Here is a 27,363-nt window from a genome sequence, read left to right on the forward strand (position 1 = left end):
GGACCCCCACGGCCGTATACTCATGGGCCAGTCCGGACAGGTGCCGCATGCAAGGAAGATTCTACAAGACTTGGCGATCAAGACGAGGACTCCTCCCCCACCGGCGTATTCGGCTAGGACTCTTGTTATCCTAGGCCTTCGGTGCATTATATAAACCGAGGCCAGGCTAGTCGATAAAGATATATACAACAATCATACCATAGGCTAGCTTCTAGGGTTTAGCCTCCTTGATCTCGTGGTAGATCCACTCTTGTACTACCCATATCATCAATATTAATCAAGCAGGACGTAGGGTTTTACCTCCATCAAGAGGGCCCGAACCTGGGTAAAACATCGTGTCCCTTGTCTCCTGTTACCATTGATCCTAAGACGCACTGCTTGGGACCCCCTACCCGAGATCCGCCGGTTTTGACACCAACAGTCAGCATCCGAATACTCCTCTCTTCACCCCTATCCAACAGATTCCTCAGTCCCCTGCAACAATAGTTCAACTGGGCTCTGAAGAAACTCATCCCACTCCCTCTGTGCATGAAGAAATTCCAGCCACTAGTGCTGAAGAACCTGCTGCTGCTGATACTCCGGTTGCACAAGAAGAGGAACCAGAAATTCCTCAGCCTGAAGAACCTGAGCTCGCGATTCCTGAGGTGGTGATGCAACTCACTGACATCCCTCTGCCAAAGCCGAATGATCCGTTCTCAAGCAAACAGAAGTTCAAGGCTGAAGACTGCTTTTCCGAGCATGTATTCTTCACTAACTACAACCCCTATGACTCTGCTCATATAAGAAGGAGGCGTTTCTGGACTGCTAGTCAAGCCAACTTCTATTCCTCAGTGTTGTTTGACAAAGACAAAAGCTTTGATCATGAACATATTCCTCACATGGACATCGAATCTCTGCCATGCTTCGAGCCAGTCCTCAGTGTTCTTCACGATGCAGGATTACTGAATTTCTGCACTGACATTTGCGATTGGAATGAAGAACTCATTCTTCAGTTCTATGCGACACTGCATATCACTGGAGACGCTGAAGATGTCAACTCATGGGTGTTGGATTGGATGACTGAAAACACTCACTACAAGGCACCAGCAACTGAATTGCTTCGTGTCCTTCCTCTCGATCCTCCCCATGACAGTGCACGTTGCATCTACAGTGACCCTGAACTGACAAATCACTATATGCAAGTGCTCATGAAGCCTTTGAAGCCTGGGCAGGCTCCACGAACCAAATTCCTCATCAAGGAACTACTCTATGTGCCTCGGACTGTCTATCGCATTCTGACGAAGACAATGAGTCCTATCAAAGGCCACGACTCAGATGATGAAGAAGTCGTTGGCATCATGAAGAATATGCTTTTCAACATCATTCATGGCGTTCCTGTCAACCTCCATGATTTCTTCATGAGGACTCTGGGCAATGTTGCTATGTCACCAGTCGAGCTGAAGCCCTATGCGCCTTGGATTATGAGATTCATCAGGGCAAGATCTTCACTGAATTACAAAGCTGACACTCTGAACCACGGTAGCTACTTGCCTCCCATTGAAGTCCTCAAATGGACAGTTTCATCAGTTGATGATAAAGGCAAGGCAGCTGCTGTGATCGATGAAGGCATTCGTCCATTGGATGGTCAATTTCGCCTAGCTGCATCTTACTCTACCAATGACGACTCTGCCACACATGACACTACCGCAAATACCTCAGCCAAGCAAAATCCTCAAGTCACAGCACCCAGGGTGATGACTGACCGTGAGTTACTCCTCAGTCTTCATAAGAAGGTTGATCGCAATCACAAATGGGTAAAGCGTCAGTTTGGTGCACTTCTTCACAATATGACCTCAACACACAATGCAGTGAAGAAGAACCAATACTACCTTCATGAAACCTTCAACCGCACCTGGGCTATCCTCACTCATATCTATAGTGCGGAAGAACTGAAGACTATGGGTCTAAAGGAAGAATTTGGCTGGTCTGCACCTCCTCCGAAGAAATTCAAGAGGGTCAACGTTCCTGCACTGGTGGCCAGCTCTTATTCTTCATCGCGTAACACTGATGAGTATGAAGATTTAGACGACACTGCGGCAGGCCCTGCTACAACAAACAACCCCGACAACGCTGGCGTTCCTCCATCGACTTGAAATTCTTCAGGGGCGTTAGTCCTCAGTTTCAATCCTTTTGGTCATTTTGATGACAAAGGGGGAGAGATCTGAGTTAGCCTTCAAGCGGGTCTATATTAAGGGCATTTTTTTAAGTTACAACTTCGTTCTTCTAAAACTTTTATTTGGATCGAGTTGTAATCTTAAACCCGATGGTGCGCTAATACTTTTGTTGTACTTGCTCTGATACTTTTGATGCTTTATTCGGCATGCTTATTCCTCGTTCATATTATTGCACGCATGCTGAATTTCATCAGGCACCATATTTCATCATGCATTTTAAATTCTTCATATTATATATCAAATGCGTGTATGAATTACAAGATATAGGGGGAGATCTCCATGATTCAACTCTTCAAATGTGCGTTGCCTCAAACGCAAATTCCTCACTATGCACATCTTCAGGGGGAGTTCTTCTATATCTTGCAATCAAATTCCTCAATATCTCTATTTACACTTCATATGTTTATCCCCGTTGAAAACTTAACCTATGTTGTCATCAATCACCAAAAATGGGGAGATTGTAAGTGCATCTAGTGTCCCTTAGTGATTTTGGTGTATTGAAGACTTATAGGTTAAGGGACTAATGCATTTGTGAGTGTACATAGGTCTATAAGTCTATGAGGAGTTTGATATTTACAGAGAAAGTCGACCCCTAAAAATGAAGTTCTTCGACTGAAGACTTTGATATTCTGAAGACTTTCTGAAGACTTTGAAAGTGAAGAAATTGGTGTGACCTTGAAGACTTGGTATTCATTTGAGGAACATGAAGCATGAAGACTTTTGTTTTCGTAGTTTCATTTTCTCTTTCTTGAGTCATAGGAAACACCGTACTGTTAAAGGGGGTCGAGGAAATACTAAGGAAAAATTTCCATGTGATGCTCAACTCAAAATCCTACACCTACCAATCCCTTCGAGTGAAGCCTTTGGAAATCTCATACAGTTCAGTCACTTTCTTCAGTGACAGAGACGAAGTTCTTCTGGTCGCTGATGAATTTGTTCTGACTGAGGAGTTAGGAATTCGCCAGTGCGAATTGCCTACACAGTGAGGAACATGATAGCCCTGAGAAATTTGAGAGTCAAATTTCCGACCGTTGCTGTGCTGCGCGCCAGCTGTCCCAAAATATCCTATCCACCTAACGGTCATATCATTGAAGGGCATTTATGTCTTATCATGTCGGGCTGCTCCCTAGGCTATAAATAGCCGCCCCCTACAACCACTAGCTGGTTGGCTGCTCCGAGAGAACTTGACACTTGTCATTTGAGAGCAACCCATCCTTCGAGGACTTTGAGCGAAAATCATCAAGTCAGGAAAACCCAAAACCAAACCCCCACAAACCCAAAGTGATTGAGCATCACTGAAGAAATTGATCCTGCGTGGATCCGAAGCTTGTTACCTTTGAAGACTGTGCTTCTTCCAGACGGTTAGGCGTCATGGTCTAGAGCATCCAAGAGGAATTGTGGATCGCCGAGTGACCAAGTCTGTGAAGGTTTGTAAGTCGCCTGAAGACTTACGACGAGTGATTAGACGAGGTCTACGTGACCTTACTTCAAGGAGAATACGGTGAGGACTGGGTGTCCTGAGCTGCGTGCTCAGTGACTGGGTGTCCAGGACTGTGTGTCCTCGAGTTTAAATACTCAGCCGCTCCAACCAGACGTACAACTGAGACAGCAGTTGGAACTGGTCTACCAAATCATTGTCTTCACCAACTTAACTGGTTCTATTTCCTTAACCCTTTCATTTCCTCATTACTGTGTTGAGTGTTTGTTCATATCTGTGTTTGAAGACTTTGACTGAAGACTTTCTCAATTTCCTCAGTTCAATTTCTTCAGTCTATTTGTCTTCATCTTGTGTTATCCTATGATTACGCTTTCTGTACTCTGTTCTAGTCTTCATTTCATCATGATGACCATGCTTGTATTCTGTTATGCTTACTTCTGAGTACTTATTCCGCTGCTAGTAGTTCTTCGCGAAGGAATTTCCTCACCGGCAAATTCCTCAGAGAAGAATTCATCAAAATCGCCTATTCACCCCCCCTCTAGTCGATATAACGCACTTTCAGGCTCTCAATCTATTGCTGCCTCCCTTCAATCATAAGAGCTTTATCTACCAACTCCTGGTAGTTAGTGAAGGTTGCCACCATCAACTGCATGCTCATCTCATCATTCAACCCTTTCGTAAACTTCTCTTGCTTCGCGGCATCTGTGGCCACATCATCAGGGGCATAGCGTGATAACTTGCTAAAATCATCCACGTACTAGCCAACAGCACGGTTCCCCTGGCGTAAGTTGCAAAACTCCCGCTTCTTCATCTACATAGCTCCAGTGGAAACATGGGCAGTACGAAAAGCCTGCTGAAACTGAGCCCATGTGATAGTGTCGATAGGATAGGTGGCTGTGAAATTCTCCCACCATGCTGCTGTAGGTCCATCCAGTTGGTGGGCGGCAAAACGCACCTTTTCCGCATCTGTGCATCCTGCAGTGGTCAACTCCCTTCCGATATGGCGTAACCAATCATCTGCAACTATTGGCTCGGTGCTACTAGAGAACACCGGCGGCTGTAGCCTTAGGAAACGGGCTAGATTGTCCACTGGTGGCGGGTTGTTCTTGTTGTTATTGTTGTTGCCCTAGTTCTGAACTAGCAATTGCATCAAGGCATTCTGCTGCTGGACCAACTGGGTGAGCTCCGGTGGGAAAGCAAAACCGGCGTCACGTCTCGGAGGCATCGGAGAGGTTTAGATGGAAGAGATTAGAATAGAAAAAGGTCTAGTGAGAAAGCACTACCCATATGCACATGACACAAACACAATCATATCACTCAATCAATCAAGCAAGGGCATACAACGGTCTAGGAATATCGCAAAAGTTCTCAACTGCTATTACTAAATACATGGGGAAATACTATTAATATATGGTGGTCATCTAGAAATTTTGATCGGTGGAAGACTCCATGATGTCTGCTCCAGCTTCATCTTCATAATCACTGGGATCAGAATTGGTGTCGTCAATGATGATGTAGTTGTCCGGGCAAGTGGGGTCGTCGTCTTCGTCTCCCAGTGCTGGTCCTCCCATGAATATTCCGATCTTCTTAACCAGGTCATCGTTCTTATCCAGTAGTGTCTTGATTTCCTCCTCATATCCATTGTGTGTGAACTTGAGTTCTTCCTCCAGCTCGATGATCCTAGTCTTTGCCTTCTTCAGTTCCATCATGTCTGTGCACATCTGGTTCTCCTGACGTCGAATATGCTGGTTTAGTTCTTGGATAAAAGCTACAATGGATCTATCCTTCCTGGTGCTGATCATCTCCCATTGCTCGTCTCGGCGCCCACATATTTGATAGGTAGTGTCCTTGAGTTCCCGGTTGTAGACCTCTCCAATGCGTCCTATGGTAATGTGGGCTGCCATGCTCTTGCCTAGACTCCAGGTTGGTGCTTCAAAAGAAAATTCTATAGGTTTGGAAGTTGGCGAGAACGTCCTTCCTGGAACTTGTACTTGAATCATCCAGCGCTCTTCCTCTGGTAAGGTGGCGTTGTACGTCCCGATGAAACTTGGTATTCCAATGTTCAAGTACCTAGTGACTTCCTTCAAGTGACGTCCAAAAGGTGTATCCTCATCCGGTTGTGTGAACTTGTTCTTCATCTCCGGCATCCTAAAGAATGGAAAAGAAGAGGAGTCAGAAATGAGTAGAGAAGAGTGACCTATGGTTTATCTTAGTGGTCGTGTCCTACACTCAGCGTGTGCTCTGATACCATCTTGTAGCGACCCGACCTCAAACGGTCAAGTCTCTGTGCCTCAGTGTCATCCCTGGATCAGTAATGCTGACACGCATAGTACTCGAAGGTTTTATAACAGAGTAGCAATCACACACTTATTACAACGAATGTCTCAAAAGAGAACTTATTACAATAATATGGCTTAAGGCCATCTAATGCGATAACAGCGAAAGGCTTGGAAGATAAAGTGACTCCATCAACTCCAACGTCATAGCTGAGCTGCACGGCAACGACCTAACGAACCTTACTCATCGTGTGAAAAGTCTGCAACATAATACGTTGCAGCCCGAAAACAGGTCAGCACATGGAATATGCTGGCAATATAACACAGTAGAGCAAGAAGAGAATAATGCTATCACTACATGCATATTTGGCTGGTGGAAAGCTCTATGGTTATAATTTTGCGAAAAGCCAATTTTTCCCTACAACAAAGGAATAAATTTTAATTTAACTATCATGGTGGTTGAAACATTGAGAAGGTATAACCCCAACTCAATCCCAAATTAAAGTAATTAACAACCCAACAATATTAATTATGAGTGATGAGATACATGTGATAATTCAAGTACTAGATACTCAAGAATTGTCCATAACCGGGGACACGGCTAACCATGATTAGATTGTACACTCTGCAGAGGTTTGCGCACTTTTCCCCAAAAGACTCGATCGCTTCCGTTGGATTTCCCGCACTGCATGGTGTTTGAGAAACGGATGACCGAGACATAGTCTTTCAGAAACATTAACTGTCTACTCCGGGTAGACCATATCAAACCTACAAAACCCACTACCTGCTGATCTACCTCTTCAAGAGCTTCACGTAACTTACTCAACTATGCTAGAGCCCATAATAGCTTGTGGCTACACACGAAAGTTTCTAGCATGATCCTTTGAGCCTGGGTGGCGGTCCATAGGAAGATCACACGGGTACCCTGGGATTTCCAAAAATAAAATAGACAACACTGGGTTCCCCAGGTGCCTCAATCCACCCAGATGTGTATTAAAGTTGCCATCTTAAGTAAACCATTAATTAACAATCTCACATCTGTCATGGATACACTCAAACCCAATCCACGTCTACGAGCATAGCATGGCAATAATAAACAACGCGTAGAAGTAACTCCCAAGGGTTTGATAATAAACAGGGCAATAGGTTCTACCTCATTGACTACTTCCAAAACCCACAAATTAAGGACATCCTAATCATGCAATGTTTGAGGATTGAACTAATGCAATGAAAACTGGGTATGGAAAGAGTATGATCAATGTGTTACTTGCCTTGCTGACGATCCGTGAATCCTAGAGACTCGTAGTAACATGCTTTGCACTCCGGGAATTCTATCGCAAACAAACAATAACATACATAAGCAACTAGCAAAGATGCATGAGCAAAACTTCAAACAAAAGTGATTGACCAGAAATTTCAACTTAAGAACTCCGGTTTGCAAAAAGAATAAAACCAAACGGAGCAACGAAACTCAAACGGCGAAAGAAACAAGATCAGTTTACTAATCTGAACTAAAGTCAATATTTACAGTACCAAAACTTTTATTAAGTTGATTAAATAGAAAGAGGGTCTCGAGACAAAACTCTAGGCGTTTGAATCACCTGATTCCGACTAACGAGCGCGAAGAAAAACAGAATCTAAGATCGGATCAGGAATCACGACTGAAAATAATCGCAGATAAATCCGATAAAAGAAAACTGACGAACAGGCTAACGAATGAGTGTTCGTTATTTGTAACTAACGGAAGAAAAACCATTCGTTAGACGAACGTACGGACGAACGTCCGCTAAATAAACGAACCGAGAAAACCGGCGAACCGAATCTAAAAAAAACCAAACTAGGGTTTCTAAAGAAAAACCGAACGGTTTTAAAAAAACCCCGAGGTGACTGATCGGCGCGGTACCTCCGGCGAGGTGGCTCCGGTCCGAGCGGTGGCGGGGCGGGCGCGCGCGGGGGGGGGGGGGGCGGGGGGGGGCGGCTGCTGTGCCGGCCTGGCTTGGATGGGCCTTAGGCCCAGTCGAGCGCGGGGAGAGATTTGGTTTTTTAAGTAATTTTGCCGACAGAAATAAAATCCTAGAAAATAAAATAAAAACCTAAAAATTCCAAAACTAATTTTCACCGTCTAAATAAAATATTTAGGACGAGATGAACCTTTTGATGGCCCTAAAATGCAATTTTAAAAACGTGCATATTTTTTTCTAATGCAAATAAAATCCAAATAAACTCAAATAAAAATCCAACAAATGATTTTAACATTTTTCCTCCAATATTTCAATTGTTCTGGAGAAGTCATATTATCTCCTCTCATATATTTTTATAAGAAATATTTTTTAGAGAGAAAAATAATTAAAATAAAAAATCCTCGTTTCACAATTTGATACAAAATCAAATATGAAAATCGGGAAATCCCCAACTCTCTCCGAGGGTCCTTGAGTTGCTTAGGATTTCAAGGATTCCGGAGCGGAAATGCAATTAAAATATGATATGCATGGATGATCTATGTATAACATTCCAAATTGAAAATTTGGGATGTTACAAGCTTGCATTTCCCCCTCATGCTAGCCAAATTCCTTGCACCAAGTAGAGATACTACTTGTGCTTCCAAATATCCTTAAACCCAGTTTTGCCATGAGAGTCCACCATACCTACCTATGGATTGAGTAAGATCCTTCAAGTAAGTTGTCATGTTGTGGGCAATAAAAATTGCTACCTAAATATGTATGACTTATTAGTGCAGAGAAAATAAGCTTTATACGATCTTGTTGTGGAAGCAATAAAAGCGACGGACTGCATAATAAAGGTCCACATACAAGTGGCAATATAAAGTGACGTTCTTTTGCATTAAGATTTCATGCATCCAACCCTAAAAGCACATGACAACCTCTGCTTCCCTCTGCGAAGGGCCTATCTTTTACTTTATGTTTTTACTTTATGCTTGAGTCAAGGTGATCTTTGTTGGGGAACGTAGTAATTTCAAAAAAATTCCTACGCACACGCAAGATCATGGTGATGCATAGCAACGAGAGGGGAGAGTGTGTCCACGTACCCTCGTAGACCAAAAGCGGAAGTGTTAGCACAACGCGGTTGATGTAGTCATACGTATTCACGGTCCGACCGATCAAGCATCGAAAGCACGACACCTCAGAGTTCTTGCACACGTTCAGCTCGATGACGTCCCTCGAACTCCGATCCAGCCGAGCTTCGAGGGAGAGTTCCGTCAGCACGACGGCATGGTGACGATGATGATGTTCTACCGACACAGGGCTTCGCCTCGCCTAAGCACCGCTATGATATTATCGAGGAGGACTATGGTGGAGGGGGGCACCGCACACGGCTAAGAGATCAATGATCAATTGTTGTTGTCTATGGGGTGCCCCCTCCCCCGTATATAAAGGAGTGGAGGAGGGGGCCGGCCAAGGGGGTGGCGTGCCCTAGGGGGGGAGTCCAACTCCCACCGGGAGTAGGATTCCCCCTTTCCTATTTGGAGAGGGAGAGGGAAGGAAGAGGAAGGACGGAGGAAGGAAAGGGGGGCGGCCCCCCTCCCAATTCGGACTGGGCTTGGGGGGGAGGGCACCCCCTCCCTTGCTCCTTTCCCCTCCTTTCCACTAAGGCCCATATACCTGGTTTCGATAACCTCCTGGAGCTCCGGTATTGTCCCATTCTCACCCGGAACCTTTCCGGTGTCCAGATATAGTCGTCCAATATATCGATCTTCATGTCTCAACCATTTCGAGACTCCTCGTCATGTCCGTGATCACATCCGGGACTCCAAACAACCTTCAGTACATCAAAACACATAAACTCATAATATAACTGTCATCTTACTTTAAGCGTGTGGACCCTACGGGTTGGAGAACTATGTAGACATGGCCGAGACACATCTCCGGTCAATAACCAATAGCGGAACCTAGATGCTCATATTGGCTCCCACATATTCTACGAAGATCTTTATCGGTCAAACCGCATAACAACATACGTTGTTCCTTTTGTCATCGGTATGTTACTTGCCCGAGATTCGATCGTCGGTATCTCAATACCTAGTTCAATCTCGTTACCGGCAAGTCTCTTTACTCGTTACATAATACATCATCCCGGAACTAACTCATTAGTTACAATGCTTGCAAGGCTTATAGTGATGTGCATTACTGAGTGGGCCCAGAGATACCTCTCCGACAATCGGAGTGACAAATCCTAATCTCGAAATACGCCAACCCAACAAGTACCTTCGGAGACACATGTAGAGCACCTTTATAATCACCCAGTTATGTTGTGACGTTTGGTAACACACAAAGTGTTCCTCCGGTAAGCGGGAGTTACATAATATCATAGTCATGGGAACATGTATAAGTCATGAAGAAAGCAATAGCAACATACTAAACAATCAAGTGGTAAGCTAACGGAATGGGTCAAGTCAATCACATCATTCTCCTAATGATGTGATCCCGTTAATCAAATGACAACTCATGTCTATGGTTAGGAAACATAACCATCTTTAATTAACGAGCTAGTCAAGTAGAGGCATACTAGTGACACTCTGTTTGTCTATGTATTCACACATGTATTATGTTTCCGGTTAATACAATTCTAGCATGAATAATAAATATTTATCATGAAATAAGGAAATAAATAATAACTTTATTATTGCCTCTAGGGCATATTTCCTTCAGTCTCTCACTTGCACTAGAGTCAATAATCTAGTTCACATCATCATGTGATTTAACACCAATATTCATATCTGTATATGATTAACACCCATAGTTCACATCGTCATGTGACCAACACCCAATGGGTTAACTAGAGTCAATAATCTAGTTCACATCGCTATGTGATTAACACCCAAAGAGTAGTAAGGTATGATCATGTTTTGCTCATGAGAGAAGTTTAGTCAACGGGTCTAACACATTCAGATCCGTATGTATTTTGCATATATTCTATGTCTACAATGCTCTGTACGGAGCTACTTTAGCTAATTGCTCCTACTTTCAATATGTATCCAGATTAAGACTTAGAGTCATCTGGATCAGTGCCAAAACTTGTATCGATGTAACCTTTACGACGAACCTTTTGTCACCTTCATAATTGATAAACATATCCTTATTCCACTAAGGATAATTTTGACCGCTGTTTAGTGATCTACTCCTAGATCACTGTTGTAATCCCTTGCCAAAATCAGTGTAGGGTATACAATAGATCTGGAACACAGCATGGCATACTTTATAGAACCTATGGCTGAGGCATAGGAAATGACTTTCATTCTCTTTCTATCTTCTGCCGTGGTCGGGCTTTGAGTCTCACTCAATTTCACACCTTGTAACACAGGAAAGAACTCATTCTTTGACTGTTCCATTTTGAACTACTTCAAAATCTTGTCAAGGTATGTACTCATTGAAAAAGCTTATCAAGCGTCTTGATCTATCTCTATAGATCTTGATGCTTAATATGTAAGCAGCTTCACCGAGGTCTTTCTTTGAAAAACACCTTTCAAACACTCCTGTATGCTTTGCAGAATAATTCTACATTATTTCCAATCACCAATATGTCATTCACATATACTTATCAGAAATGTTGTAGTGCTCCCACTCACTTTCTTGTAAATATAGGCTTCACCTCAAGTCTTTATAAAACTATATGCTTTGATCAACTCATCAAAGCATATATTCCAACTCCGAGATGCTTGCACCAGTCCATAGATGGATCACTAGAGCTTGCACATTTTGTTAGCACCTTTAGGATTGACAAAACCTTCTGGTTGCATCATATACAACTTTTCTTTAATAAATCCATTAAGGAATGCAGTTTTGACATCCATTTGCAAGATTTCATAAAATGTGGCAATTTGCTAACATGATTCGGACAGACTTAAGCATCGCTATGAGTGAGAAAATATCTTCATAGTCAACACCTTGAACTTTGTCAAAAACCTTTTTCGACAAGTCTGGCTTTGTAGATAGTCACACTACTATCAGCGTCCATCTTCCTCTTGAAGATCCATTTATTTTCTATGGCTTGCCGATCATCAGGCAAGTCAACCAAAGTCCATACTTTGTTCTCATACATGGATCCCATCTCAGATTTCAAGGCCTCAAGCCATTTCACGGAATCTGGGCTCACCATCGCTTCTTCATAGTTCATAGGTTCTCCATGGTCAAGTAACATGACTTCCAGAATAGGATTACCGTACCACTCTGGTGCAGACCGTACTCCGGAAGACCTATGAGTTTCTATAATAACTTGATCTGAAGCTTCATGATCATCATCATTAACTTCCTCACTAATTGGTGTAGGAATCACTGGAACTGATTTCTGTGATGAACTACTTTCCAATTCGGGAGAAGGTACAATTACCTCATTGTTGGGGATATTACCACAGGGCGTGAACCGGCCTACCTGGGCCGGGTTAACTTTAGTAGTAGTATAAGCAGATGAAGGCCCAAGGCCTGTAGTCGGTTTAGAAACTGTAGCCGTAAACCGGCATGATATGTAAACTTGTATTGTAAGTTAGGAATAGAGAGATACCAACCGGGATACGAGTATGAACCGGTTGGGACTCTATGGACCGACGGGCGTCACCCGTGTATATAAGGGGACAACCCGGCGGCGGTTCAAGGACAGACAACAACAACTCGAGCCTAGGCGAAGCTTGTTTGCTCCCTAGTCATCGAGACCACATCAATTCCATCACAACTAGACGTAAGCTTTTACCTTCATTGAAGGGGCCGAACTAGTATAAACCCTCATGTCTTTGTGTCCGCTTTAACCCCTTCAAGTTAAGCCGTAGCGATGGCTCCACGACTAAGTCCTTTCACTAGGACATCTCCCGTGACAAATCCACGACAGTTGGCGCCCACAGTGGGGCTATCACACGACGATTTGATGATCTTGGAGGGCAAGCTCAAAGGACGCGAAGGCTATGCTGTGGGCCGGATGACCAAGAGTCGTCGTGGCAAGATCTACATCGACGATGCAGGATGGGGTCCCAAGGCCGATTCGATCGAGTACGGGTACCGGGTCCCCTTTGGTGGCGTACACGTTTTCATCGACAAGATTGGTGAGCCTGGGCCTGAGCCGGACATCTCCACCGACCTCGTCGAGACGGCTCAGCGTGCGAGATCTACCCAGGTTAAACCGGCCGTGAAGCGTGCCTTCGTGGGAGTCATCCATGGAGGAGAGCATGAGGACGAGTCAGAATACGGTAGCGAGACCGTCGTTTATTCCAGCGACGAGTCTTCAACCGGAGAGACCGAATCATTGTACCAGTTGCAAGATGACCAGATTAGGGGCTGTTCCGATGGCGACAATATTTCGGACCCCCCAAATCAGATCAACCGGGTTGGAATATTCATGGCCGGCACACAGGCGGCAAATCACTCTTCGACCGCAGCAGCAATGCTCTCCGGATCAGCGGCGGCAGCGGTAGCAGGGGCAGGAGGCCTTGTGCGCCCACCGGTTCAAGTTCTGTCTGACCTGTTTGACGCACTGACTGCACTTATGGCAGAGGCTAATCCGGCGGATCAGGAGGCCCATGATGCAGAGATTGCAAAGGTAAGAGATCAAATCATACAGGCCAAAGCCGACCTGGCAGCAGAGAAGGACAGGATGGCCGCAGAGCGGGCCGCTTTGGATGCCCAGGCCTATAAGCTCATGCTTGAACAGAACGCATCACATGAGATCTTGAAGCGGAAGCACAGATCACGCCTGCCGTTAGGGTTCGACCCTCGAAATCTCTTTCACACTCCAGGAGCTGGAACCAGTAATCCGCCGGGGCACCAGGAGGTAAACCGGGTCGAGGCACCAGGGCCAGGAGTGACGGTCCAACCCCGCCTGATGGAACCTCCTCGACAGAACATTGTGATTCCTCCGCCGGTTCAGACACCTCCGGGTCATTATTCTAATCCTATGGACAATCTTGTCGCAGCTGCTGCACGATTAGAAGCTATCCCGGTCGAAGGAGACTCTCCACAAGCAATATAGACGCGCCGGGTTAAGGAACTTCTCTGGACCGCTTTGATTCAACAGGCGGCATATTCATACAGCCGCGATCGGATCCACTCCACACCTCGTCCAAGCCGGAGCTATAGCAGGTGCCTGGATGAACCGGCCATATCAAGCAATGCGCAAGGCCGTGAAGCGGCCCGTGGCAATAACCCGGCAGGTGGTGTTCGTGACGCTCAGGAGGTCGTGGACCGGGCCTGGGCACGAAGGGAGGCCGAGTTAGCAGCACAGAATGAGGCGGATCAGCTTACACCGGTTCGTCCTACCACCTCTGCCGGGCCAGGGGTCGCATCTAGTTTGGGAGTACCCTGGTTAGTCCCCGCTTTACGCAATGTACGCCTGCCCAAAGATTTCAAGGGTCCACGCAAGGTGCCGAATTACACCGCTGATTTATCTCCGGAAGCGTGGGTAGAGAGTTATGAGATGGCCATGGAGATGTTGGATGTGGATGAGACCGCGTGCGCAAAGTACTTCACCATGATGCTTGAAGGCACGGCCCGTACTTGGTTAAAAAGCCTGCCGCCTAATTCTATCAGATCATGGGCCCAGTTGCGGGCCCGGTTTATCCAAAATTTCAAAGATACCTGTAAACAGCCTAAGTCCATAGTAGACTTGGCGGCTTGTGTTCAGGAGGACGGAGAATCAACAACCCATTGGGTGCTCCGCGTTTCGGAAGTCTTACACTCATCTGACAGGATCAATGCTGACTCTGCAATCTTAACCCTGGAGGGCAACTGCCGGTTTAAGCCTCTAAAGTTGAAGTTGGGGCGTATGAAGCGGTTCTGTAATGACATGGGAACTCTCATGGCTGTGTTAGTAAAGTATGCTAATTCTGATAGTACCAAGTATCCTGAGACTGACGATGACGAAGCAGGGAAGGGAAAGAAGAACAGCAACCCCAGGGGATATCAACACAAACCGGCGAGCCATGGAAACGGAGGCAAGCGTAAAGCGGACGGCAGCATGGAATTTGTGGCTAACACTAATGCGCAGGACAAGGGTCAACGGCGCAGAGGTGAAGCGGCGAATCGTAACGGGGCTCCAAATCCTAACCCGGATCATTTAAACTATTTGTTGAATCAGCCTTGTCCAAAGCACGGGACGAAGGAGGCGTCGGCTAACCACCTTTGGAAGGATTGTTACATTATGCAGGAGTTTAAGAACTCTAATGCCTTCCGGTATGACCGTGGGTCAGGTGGTGGCTCAGGATCCGGTTTCCATGGGCCGGGTCACGATGGAGCTTCCGGTTCAGGTTTCAATCAGGGCGGTCATAATAATCAGAATAATCAAGGTGGCCAAGGGGGCTACAACCAACAGCAGCAGCAGCAGCAGTCGGGTTATCAGAGCCAGCCAAACCAGTTGAACAATGGGCAGTATCACGTTTTTACAACTAGCTTGGATAAGCGCGACCGGAAACTCCACAAGTGAGCAGTGAACTCTGTTGAACCGGCCGTACCACGTTACTTACGCAGGTCGGAGCAGCCTATCGTGTGGAGCAGGGAGGATCACCCACCCCGGGTTGACAATCCGGGCCAATTGGCATTAGTGGTAGACCCTCAGGTGGGAGGTTATAAATTCACCAAGGTGCTCATGGATGGAGGAAGCAGTATTAACATCTTGTACTATGAGACATTCCGCCGCATGGGGCTAACAGACAAAGATCTCAGACCATCTAATAGGGTGTTCCATGGTGTGGTGCCTGGCAAATCGGCATACCCTGTTGGTAAGATAGCCCTGGAGGTGGCTTTTGGGGACGAGCATGATTCCCGGTCCGAGACACTAACCTTTGAGGTGGTGAAAATCCGGAGCCCGTATCACGCCTTGTTTGGGCGGCCGGCTTATGCCAAATTCATGGCACGGCCTTGTTATATCTATTTGCAGCTCAAGATGCCGGGTCACAAAGGGACAATAACAGTTCATGGGAGCCGCAAGATTGCTTTGGAATGTGAGGAAGGTGATGCGGCCTATGCAGAGTTGGTTTGTGACACGGAGGATTTGAAATATTATCGGGACAATGTTGATCCGGCGGACATGACCCCTTTGAAGAAGCCTACTACAGAGCATGATTCAGATCTGAAGTTCAAATCGGCGGCTGAGACCAAGCTTGTTGACTTCGTGCCCGGCGATTCGTCCAAGCAGTTCACTGTCAGTGCCAACTTGGACCCTAAATAGGAAAGCGCGCTCATCGAGTTCATCCGTGAGAATCGAGACATTTTTGCATGGAAGCCTTCTGACATGCCAGGTGTACCGAGGGAACTCGCTGAGCACACTCTTAATGTTGATCCCAAGTATAAACCGGTAAAGCAGTTTCTTAAATTGGAGAGGAAGTGGCCAGGCTCTTAGCGGCTGGCTTTATCATTGAGGTGTTCCATCTAGAGTGGCTTGCTAATCCGGTGCTGGTTCTTAAGAAAAAACGGCACTTGGTGTATGTGTGTGGATTACACGGATCTTAACAAGGCTTGTCCAGCGGATCCTTTTGCCCTCCCCCGCATTGACCAGATTATTGATGCCACGGCGGGTTGTGAGCGTTTGAGTTTTTTGGATGCATATTTTGGGTATCATCAGATCAAAATGGCGGTTAAGGACCAGGAGAAGATGGCGTTTATTACTCCCTTTGGAGCCTTCTGCTATGTATCTATGCCTTTTGGGCTCAAGAGCGCCCAAGCCACTTAAAGAATTGCCTGCATAAACAAATCGGCCGCAATGTGCACGCCTATGTGGATGATATTGTAGTCAAGTCAAGGCAGAAGGAGACGCTGGTTGATGATTTGAAGGAAACCTTTGACAACTTGCGGGTTTACAAGATGATGCTTAACCCGGCCAAGTGTGTCTTCGGTGTTCCGCCAGGCAAGTTACTGGGTTTTCTTGTGTCCAACAGAGGAATTGAGGCTAATCCGGAGAAGATTACGGCTATCACCTCCCTAGCTAAACCGAAGTGTATCAACGATGTTCAACGTTTGGCAGGTCGGATTGCCGCGCTGAGCCGGTTTATCAGCCGCCTCGGAGAGAAGGCCATCCCTTTATACCAGATGCTGAGAAAGACAGACCAATTCATTTGGAGTCCGGCTGCTGATGAAGCGTTGGAGGACTTGAAGCGGCAATTAGCCAATCCGCCCGTTCTTGCGGCTCCGGTTGACAAGGAGCCGTTATTGTTATACGTAGCAGCCAATGCTCGTGCGGTTAGCGTGGCTATTGTGGTGGAATGCAAGGAGACAGGCAAGGAGTATCCGGTTCAGCGGCCGGTTTACTATATCAGCGAGGTGCTCATTGAATCCAAGCAAAGGTATCCACATTGGCAGAAACTGGTATATGGAGTTTTCATGGCAAGCCGGAAGCTGAAGCAGTATTTCCAAGGGCACCCCATCACAGTGGTCAGTTCAGCTCCCTTGGGCGATATCATACAGAACCGGGAGGCGACTGGCCGGATTGCCGAGTGGGCTATAGAACTTGGGCCGCACGGGTTGAAGTATGTGCCTCGGACGGCGGTGAAGTCTCAAGCACTTGTGGATTTCATCAATGATTGGACTGAGTTGCAAGCACCAGAGGAGAAGCCGGATCACACATATTGGACTATCCATTTTGATGGGTCCAGGCAATAGGAGGGCTCGGGGGCTGGAGTTGTATTAACTTCCCCACGAGGTGATAAGTTTTGTTATGTTCTCCACTTAATGTTCCCTTGTACTAATAATGCAGCTAAGTATGAAGCCTTGCTCCATGGTCTCGGGATGGCTAAGGAGATGAACCTAAGTCGGGTTAAGTGCTTCTGTGACTCGGACCTCGTGGCTCAACAAGTGTCTGGCACTTGGCATTCTAAAGACCCACTTATGGCTGCATATCGTCGTGAGGTGGATAATATTGCGGGTCACTTCAAGGGTTATCAGGTGGATCACGTGGACCGTCGAAAGAATGAAGCGGCGGACGCTTTAAGCCGGTTGGGCTCTCAGCGTAAACCGGTCCCGCCTAATGTCTTTCTTGACGTGTTGCACAACCCGTCGGTCAAGCTCCCGGGTGAAGCGGATTTGGCTATTCCTGATCCGGAGGCTCAGTTGGTGGCAGCCCTGCATGTTATACCGGATTGGACAGTTCCTTTTCTTGCATACATGAACCGGGGAGAGTTACCAGAGGATGAGACTCTAGCCAGGCAGATAGTCCGGCGATCCAAGTCTATGACTATTGTCAATGGCGAATTGCATCAATGCAGTGTGTCAGGGGTGTTTCAGCGCTGCGTCTCTCCTGAGGAAGGCTGTGAAATCTTACGTGAAATCCATGAAGGGGATTGTGGTCACCATGCCGGTTCAAAGTCTCTGGTGGCAAAGGCGTTTCGTCACGGGTTCTACTGGTTGACAGCTCATGCTGATGCGGAGGACTTGGTTAAACGGTGTGATGGTTGTCAGAAATTTTCAAGGCGTGCTCATGTACCGGCTCAAGAATTGAGGATGATTCCAATCACTTGGCTGTTTGCAACATGGGGGCTGGATATGGTCGGACCCTTTAAAAGATCCAAAGATAACAAAACCCACCTTTTGGTGGCAGTTGACAAGTTTACCAAGTGGGTTGAAGCGGAACCAGTCAGCAAGTGTGATGCAGCTACAGCGGTGCAGTTCATTAAAAAGGTGATTTTCCGGTTTGGCTTTCCACACAGTATCATTACTGACAATGGTACCAATTTATCCAAGGGTGCTATGAAGGAATTCTGTGAACGTGAGCACATCCGACTTGACGTATCATTAGTGGCTCACCCCCAGTCCAATGGGCAGGCAGAACGAGCTAATCAAGAGATCTTGCGAGGCATCAAACCCCGGCTTATGGTTCCGTTGCGAAGAACGCCGGGATGTTGGGTTGAAGAGCTACCATCGGTGCTATGGAGTAACAATACTACGCCCAACCGATCTACAGGATACACGCCGCTTTTTATGGTCTACGGAGCGGAGGTGGTTCTCCGTAGTGATATCCGGCACGATTCACCTCGTGTAGCGGCTTATGTTGAAGCGGACAATGAGACAGCACGGCAGGACGCTTTGGACCTATTGGATGAGGAGCGTGACATAGAGGCTGCCCGCTCAGCGATTTATCAACAAGATCTTCGCCGCTATCACAGTCGCCGGGTCAAAACCAGAACTTTTCAAGAAGGAGATTTGGTACTTCGGCTCATCCAAGACCAGACGGATATGCACAAGTTATCCCCACCTTGGGAGGGACCTTTCATGGTCAGCAAGAATCTGCACAACGGGTCATACTAGCTGATTGATATTCGAGAGCATAAAGACTCACGCACATCAGAGGAGGAGACCAACAGGCCGTGGAACATAGTTCATCTTCGGCCTTACTACACCTGAGCCATTGGCTCTATCTATGTACATATTATGACAGTGTATATATTATCTTTGATATAATAAAACCGGAGCCTCAGCTAAAGCGGGGTCTCTGTCCTTTCATATCATGCGTGGTTACATGGAGTGGTTCTGTCTTAAAGCGGCCTCCGGTTTACCCCTTGAAATTTGCTTTTCATATCACTTGGGGCCTTGGTCGTATCCGAACCAACGCGACGCCTTTTGTTAGGAGAAAGCCACCAGATCACTTGGGGACATGGTCAAGTCTGAACCAGTCACGCCTCTTGATCGGCCTAAGGCCACAAAATCACTTGGGGGCTTGGTCGAACTTGAACCATTGCCACGCCTTTTTATTGGCATATATGCCACGGTTTCATTTGGGGACCTGGCTGACTTGAACCATTGTCACTCCTATTGGGGGCTTGGTCCTGTCCGACCGTGGTAACACCATCTGATAAGCTCAGTAAAGCATGTTTTTTTGCAGACGGTTTTTATCATTGCCTTTGCTTCCATATTTCTTTTATGGCTATTTCTTAATTTTTGTTGTGTTTTCTTTAAACCAACAACACTTTTTTTCCGGTTCAGCTGACGGATTCGGTTCATTTTTTAATACGGAAAAATATGCCCGGTTTATTTTTCCTGTTAACATCATGGAGTAACAGGGGGGCTCATCATGACCCAGCACGGTTTACATGGGAGCTGTTTTCTCCCCTTTGACGGTAATGTTTTATAAAACCTCCGCTTCAAGCTTGGCTAAGCCAACTTCATGCCCAACGATGGCAGGTACTTTGTATCGCCTATTTGGTTATATGTTTTAAATACATTGATGATATATATATCAAGATCATAAACCAGCTGACGGTATAACCGCCACCGAAGTTCAAGATTTTCTGATTGCAGGAAATATAAATTGAGGTTTTTCAAGCAAAAGCATCAGTACTTATGCACGAAGGCATATTCAAGGCAAAAGTATTAACTATCCTATTACAAGGCAACACGGTGCCCAAATAAGATCATTGTTATTTTGGCGGATCATCGTAAGGCAGCTATTTAAACCGGCTTCTGGTTCAAGCCTGCTCATCGTCCTGCGCCGCTTCAGCTTCCTCGTCTCTATCCATTGGCTGGAAATCAACAGTGGTCCAGTCGATTCCCATTAAAGCTTGAAAGACAGCCTCTTCATGGATCAAAGAAGACAGTTCAATATCAGGAGCGTAAGTATGCTTACGGATTGGAGGAATCAGATTCTCCGCTTCAAGAGTTGGTGCAGGCACTCGTTTGTTCTGATCATTATACTGGGCTTGATAATGCACCAAGTCTGCCTCTTCAGCCAATTGACAAGCCAGAGGGCGTACTTCACGGTTTATCGCCCTCAAATCATCTTCATTGAACTCGGAGCCATCTTCCTTCAGGCTAGGATAGCCTTGAGCTGCCTCCACAGGATCGAAATCCGGCACCCATGCTTTTGTCCGGATCAAGGCATTAATGGCTTCGGTTCGAGCAGCAGATTTTTTCAGCTCTTCAATCCGAGCAGGAAGCATTGACAACCTATTAAGAGTGTCTTGGATTAAAGAGGGTGCCGGATTGTTATGAGAGGCCGTGGTGATGATCCGCTGTGCTCCGGTATACAGTTGTTCAACTAAAGCGTAGACAGCTTTCAACTTCTTTCGAACATCTGACCCTAAGTGACCAATGCGTGTACCTGCAACAGTACAGGAATGATCACAAACCGTATCTATTATAAGCAGGCCAGAGTTGTCAAAGAAACCAAAAGAAGCTTACCAAAGATAGCAGCGGTCATGGAGTGTACTTGCCGCTTTACGGCGGTCAGCTCATCTACCACCGGTTTAAGGGCAGCTTCAGCGTTTTCAGCTCTTTTTATTAAAGCGGCCTTCTCAGTGGCCCAATCAGCCCGCTCCTTCTTGAAGCCCTCCTTCAGCTGTTCTGTGATGCTCAAAGCGCTGGTTAATTCCTCCCTTGCCTTGTCGGTCGCAGCTTGCTGGGTTTTCAAAGTTTGTTGTAGATCAGTAATCCGGTCCTCTTTGATCCTCCCTTCAGCCTGCATAAAGACAGTGCTAGGCTTTAAAAAAACAGTACAAGTATTTCAAGTACCAACCACATAACAAGTTATACGCTTGATACTTGGGGGCTAATGCACCTTCAATTTTCATCTATTACTAAATCGCAAAGTCCCAAGCTCAATACAGGTATACAAATTGGCACTTGGGGGCTAATGGCTATTTGCTTAGTTATGTTCTCATGTTAGAATCTTTATTGGAGTCCCGGTTTAACTATGTTAAGTTGAACTGGTCCTTGGGGGCTATATTGACGGATTTCAAAGTGTTGAGGATTATATTCAAGTCCCGGTTTGAAGAAGGTTACAAACCGGCCCTTGGGGGCTAGGAGGATTAATACAGTGGCAGTAATTAAAGAAAGAAGAAGCACAAGGGAGTTACCTCAAATTTTTCTCTCATCATCTTTACCAGGCCAGCTTCACAGTCACGGCTAGTATATAGCCAGTTCAAGTAACCAGAATGAAGATCTTGGGCACTCAAAGCAGCATATGTTTCCAGTTCAACATCCCATTTGCCTTTGTTCATGGCAGAGAAATCTTCTTTCACAGTATGCTTGGCCAGAGTGACAGGATTTCCTGGTTCAAAGCGACCTACGCCAGTAATTACAACGTCATCATCCTTAGACTCACCGGTTTGCGTTGGCGTGGTCAGTTTATCGACAGGCTTTGAAGGACTGCAGGATTTTTCAATCCGAACGGAGCTGGCAGGTGGGTCAGCTGGGACTGAAGTATTGATAGGCCTTTCTTCAGGAATAGCATCATCTTGCAAAGGGGGATCACTGGGAATATCCTCATGAACAAACGCCTCAAGATCTGGTGCTTTATCTTGTTCAGGGGCGATATCTTCCTCAGCCGCTTTGTCCAGGCGGGCTTTCTTGCTCGGTTTAGGTTTAGCCCTGAAAGAAAAACAAAGAGTCAAGGAACAGCATAAGTTATAACACAGTATACCGGAAGCATATGTTCAGCCTAGCTTACCCAAGAACCGTTTTCAGTGGCGGCAGCTGAGTGGCCGATGATTCACCAGAGGAAGAATGAGAAGTAACCTAATAATCGGAGTCGGACGGATTAAGAGGTTGACGGATGAAACCCGCTTTAGGATATAAATTAATAAAAAGGTCGGAGACCACGGAGCGGCGTTTTCGAACTGGACTATTTGGTAAACCGGCGGAGGTAACTACCTGGCCACTGTGGCGGGTTGTGCGGCGAGCTTCATGTTGCTGAGTCTTCATAAGAAATTTGGGATCCAAGTAAGCAAGAGGATGAGAAAATTTAACTTTCCGGTTTTCCTGGCGAAATTTTGGCAAAGGCAAAGGATCTGAATCGGAAGAGAGAATAGTTACCTCAGCGACTTCAGCATTACTGGCTTCAGCGTCGTCCTGAAAAGTATCATTATCAATAAGGCGTGTAAAAAGTAAGCCTAGTGAATCGAGTTCTACCTCAAGGTCCGAGTTACCCACATCATCATCAACAGCCAGATCAGATGAAGCGGTGGTTTTCCTCTTTTTAGCAGGCTTCTTCATAACCTTGGTCTTTGGCCGGGTTGACCGTTCTGGTTTCTCCGGTTTGTCTTGCGGAAGTTTCTTGCTCCAAAACGGATTCTCACCCTGGTTAAGCAGCAATCGATGTTAGACAGAAATAGCAATAACAGATTCAGTAAAGAGTACAATCAAAATCTTACAGCTGGCGGTTTGTTGACAGCACAGAAAGGGAGCAGGTCGGTTTGAGCGCAAAGATGTTCCGGTTCGTTCAACATTTTCTTCACAGCATCGGTGACTTCATCATCTGAGAGCTGGATGTTGGTGTGTCGGAGTGGGTCATCAACGCTGCCAGTATACTTGCACATTAAACCGGAGCGCCGGCTGAGAGGCAGTATGCTCCATGATATCCAACAACGTGCGAGATCTACTCCTGTTAAACCGTTGGCCATGAAGGCTCGGAGCTTGGATAGTTGCGGAGCGTATTTACTCCTCTCCTTGGCACTTAACCTTTGTGGAAAGGGGTGTGTGTTGCTAAGCCGCTCCGGACGAAAGCCAGGCAAAGGATTTTCATTATCAGGGGAAGTGTCTTTACAGTAGAACCATGTTGCATTCCACTCCTTGGGGTGACTGTGTAATCTGGCGTGGGGATAAGTGATCTCTTTCCTTTTCTGAATTGCCATACCGCCTAATTCGGTATTAGGGCCATCAGTGAATTCTGTGCGGCGGTTTAAGTGGAAGCAGTCTCTAAACAATTCAACTGAAGGCTCCTCTTGAAGATATACCTCACAGAGCACTTGGAAGTGGCATAGGTTGGTAACAAAGTTGGGACCAGTATCTTGCGGGCGGAGTTGGAAATTGGCTAACACGTCACGGTAAAATTTAGAGCCAGGCGGTTTGAAGCCCCGGGCTAAATGATCCGCAAAGATCACAACCTCTCCCTCTTGGGGTGTGGGAGGACATTCATTACCGGGAACCCTCAAGTGGATAGTATCTTTGTTGTCTAAAGCGCCGATCAAGACTAAATCATCCAGCTGAGTTTCTGTGATGCGAGAAGGAACCCAGTTGCACTCATATACTTGTTTGGCCATGGTGAGATCTACAAGAAATAGGTGATTCCGGTTCAAGAATATGTTGGATAAAAGAAGGTGCTGGTATGAACAATGCTAAACCGGAGGCAGTATATTATAACCGAATTTCTATGAGGTGGCATCATATGGATAAAGAATTCTGGTGGTTCAACAAGGGGACTAATGGTGTATACCGATTTACTAATGTTTTCTATATTAAGTTAAACCGCCTGATCTAAACATTGGAGGTAATTGCGGATGGCTAAGTATGCAGAAACAGGTTTGACAAAGTCTTATTGCAGCAATGGATCTGAGGCAAGTTCAGAAAAAACAGAAAATATTCAAAAGGGTAAAGCAGAACGGAAGTAAACCAATGAGCAGACATGTACATGAGATATATAAACTTGAGTGAGGAACTACAGGCCGATGCTACAAAGCTACTGTTAATCAGAGCAGGGGTTCACAGATTTATCCAGGAATCTGGGTACAAGTATGAACAGGCAATGAACATGGCGAGAACAAGAAACCCTAGAACAGATCTAGGTTAAGAAGAACAGAAGGTTTACCAGAACTGAGGAAGACGCGGAAGGCTACCGCAGTGCTCTGGTGCGTTCAGGTTGATGCAGCGGCCCAGGACGATGCAGAGGACAACGGCGGCGGCGGAGCTCCGAGGCTGGCGACGCGAGGAAGACGAAGAGGAAGAGACGAAGGGGAGAAAAGGAAATGACCCTTCGGTCCAATTTATAAGGTAACAGACGTGGGTCAGGCGCACGAATCTAGGAGCCAAAATTTCGGAAGTGGAGCTTATGACCTGGGTATCGCAGATCTATTAATAAAAGAGGATGTTACCAATGTAAACTTCGTGATGACGTCATGCCAGTTTACAGCAGCCAGAGATGATGGCGACATGGCGGTTTACCAATTACCAGAAGATGTTGAAGACAAGATTTTTGTGAAGGATAGACATGAACCAGTTCAAATCAATCTGGGGCCTAATGTTGGGGATATTACCACAGGGCGTGAACCAGCCTACCTGGGCCGGGTTAACTTCAGTAGTAGTATAAGCAGATGAAGGCCCAAGGCCTGTAGTCGGTTTAGAAACTGTAGCCGTAAACCGGCATGATATGTAAACTTGTATTGTAAGTTAGGAATAGAGAGATACCAACCGGGATACGAGTTTGAACCGGTTGGGACTCTATGGACCGACGGGCGTCACCCGTGTATATAAGGGGACGACCCGGCGGTGGTTCAAGGACAGACAACAACAACTCGAGCCTAGGTGAAGCTTGTTTGCTCCCTAGTCATCGAGACCACATCAATTCCATCACAACTAGACGTAGGCTTTTACCTTCATTGAAGGGGCCGAACTAGTATAAACCCTCGTGTCTTTGTGTCCGCTTTAACCCCTTCAAGTTAACCCGTAGCGATGGCTCCACGACTAAGTCCTTTCACTAGGACATCTGCCGTGACAAATCCACGACACTCATCAAGTTCTACTTTCCTCTCACTCACTTCTTTCGAGAGAAACTCCTTCTCTAGAAAGGATCCATTTTAGCAACGAATATCTTTCCTTCGGATCTGTGATAGAAGGTGTACCCAACAGTTTCCTTTGGGTATTCTATGAAGACGCACTTCTCTGATTTGGGTTCGAGCTTATTAGGTTGAAACTTTTCACATAAGCATCGCAGCTCCGAACTTTAAGAAACCACAACTTTGGTTTCTTGCCAAACCACAGTTCATATGGTGTCGTCTCAACGGATTTAGATAGTGCCCTTTTTTAAAGTGAATGCAGCTGTCTCTAATGCATAACCCCAAAACGATAGTGGTAAATCGATAAATACACCATAGATCGCACCATATCCAATAAAGTGTTGTTATGACATTCGGACACACCTTTACGCTGAGGTGTTCCATGTGGCGTGAGATGTGAAACTATTCCACATTGTTTTTAAATGAAGGCCAAACTCGTAACTCAAAGATTCTCCTCTACGATCATATTCTAGAAACTTTATTTTCTTGTTACGATGATTCTCCACTTCACTCTGAAAATTGTTTGAACTTTTCAAATGTTTCAGACTTGTGCTTCATTAAGTAGATATACTCATATCTGCTCAAATCATTTGTGAAGGTCGGGAAATAACGATACTCGCCACGAGCATCAACACTCATTGGACCGCATACATCGGTATGTATTATTTCCAAGAAGTCAGTAGCTCGTTCCATTGTTCCGAAGAACGGAGTTTTAGTCATCTTGCCCAAAAGGCGCGGTTCGCAAGCATCAAATGATTCATAACCAAGTGATTCTGAAATTCCATCTTTATGGAGTTTCTTCATGCGCTTTACACCGATATGACCCAAATGGCAGTGCCACAAATAAGTTGCACTATCATTATTAGCTTTGCATCTTTTGGCATCAATATTATGAATATGTGTATCATTACGATTGAGATCCAACAAAGTATTTTCATTGGGTGTATGACCATTGAAGATTTTATTCATGTAAACAGAACAACAATTATTCTCTAACTTTAAATGAATAACTGTATTGCAATAAACATGATCAAATCATATTCATGTTCAATGCAAATGCCAAATAACATTTATTTAGGTTTAACACAAATCCCGAAAGTATAGGGAGTGTGTGATGATGATCATATCAATCTTGGAACTACTTCCAACACTCATCGTCACTTCCCCTTCAACTAGTCTATGTTTATTCTGTAACTCCTATTTCGAGTTACTAATCTTAGCAACCGAACGAGTATCAAATACTTAGGGGCTACTATAAACACTAGTAAGGCACACATCAATAACCTGTATATCAAATATACCCCTGTTCACTTTGCCATCCTTCTTATCCACCAAATATTCAGGGCATTTCCGCTTCCAGTGACCATTTCCTTTGCAGTGTAAGCACTCAGTTTCAGGCTTTGGTCCAGCTTTGGCCTTCTTCGCGGGAGCACTACTAGGGAAAAGCCTATACACAGAATCTTAGTAGCAGCGCGGTTCAAAATAGAGCGCTGCTGGTAAGTAGTTGTAGCGCTTGTTACGTAAACTCGCTGCTGCTAAATATTTAGCAGTAGCGCGCTCGGCCAGAAACGCGCTGCTACAAATATCGACCGGCGGTGTTCCCCCACCTCTAAGTAGCAGTAGCGCGGTCGCAGAAACAACGCTACTGCTAAGTGCATAGTAGTAGCGCGGTTTCCTCGAGATCGCTGCTGGTAAGTTTCAAATTGCCGCAATTTTTTGTCCCAGTTAGCAGTAGCGCCTTACCTGAAAGCGCGTTGCTGCTAAGTTCTTAGCAGCAGCGCGGTTTCTCACCAGCGCTACTGCTAACCCCACCAACCCCCAACCCGTCCCTCCCCTCCCCTTGCTTTTTTTCCTTTCCCCCTACCTCCCCCTCTCCTCTCTTCCCTCCACCACATGCTCCCACTCTCACTTTTTTCCCCTTCCCCCTACCTCCCCCTCTCCTCTCTTCCCTCCACCACATGCTCCCAC

The sequence above is a fragment of the Triticum aestivum genome, chromosome 6B (genome assembly GCF_018294505.1).
Source record: "Triticum aestivum cultivar Chinese Spring chromosome 6B, IWGSC CS RefSeq v2.1, whole genome shotgun sequence".
Classification (NCBI taxonomy): Eukaryota; Viridiplantae; Streptophyta; class Magnoliopsida; order Poales; family Poaceae; genus Triticum; species Triticum aestivum.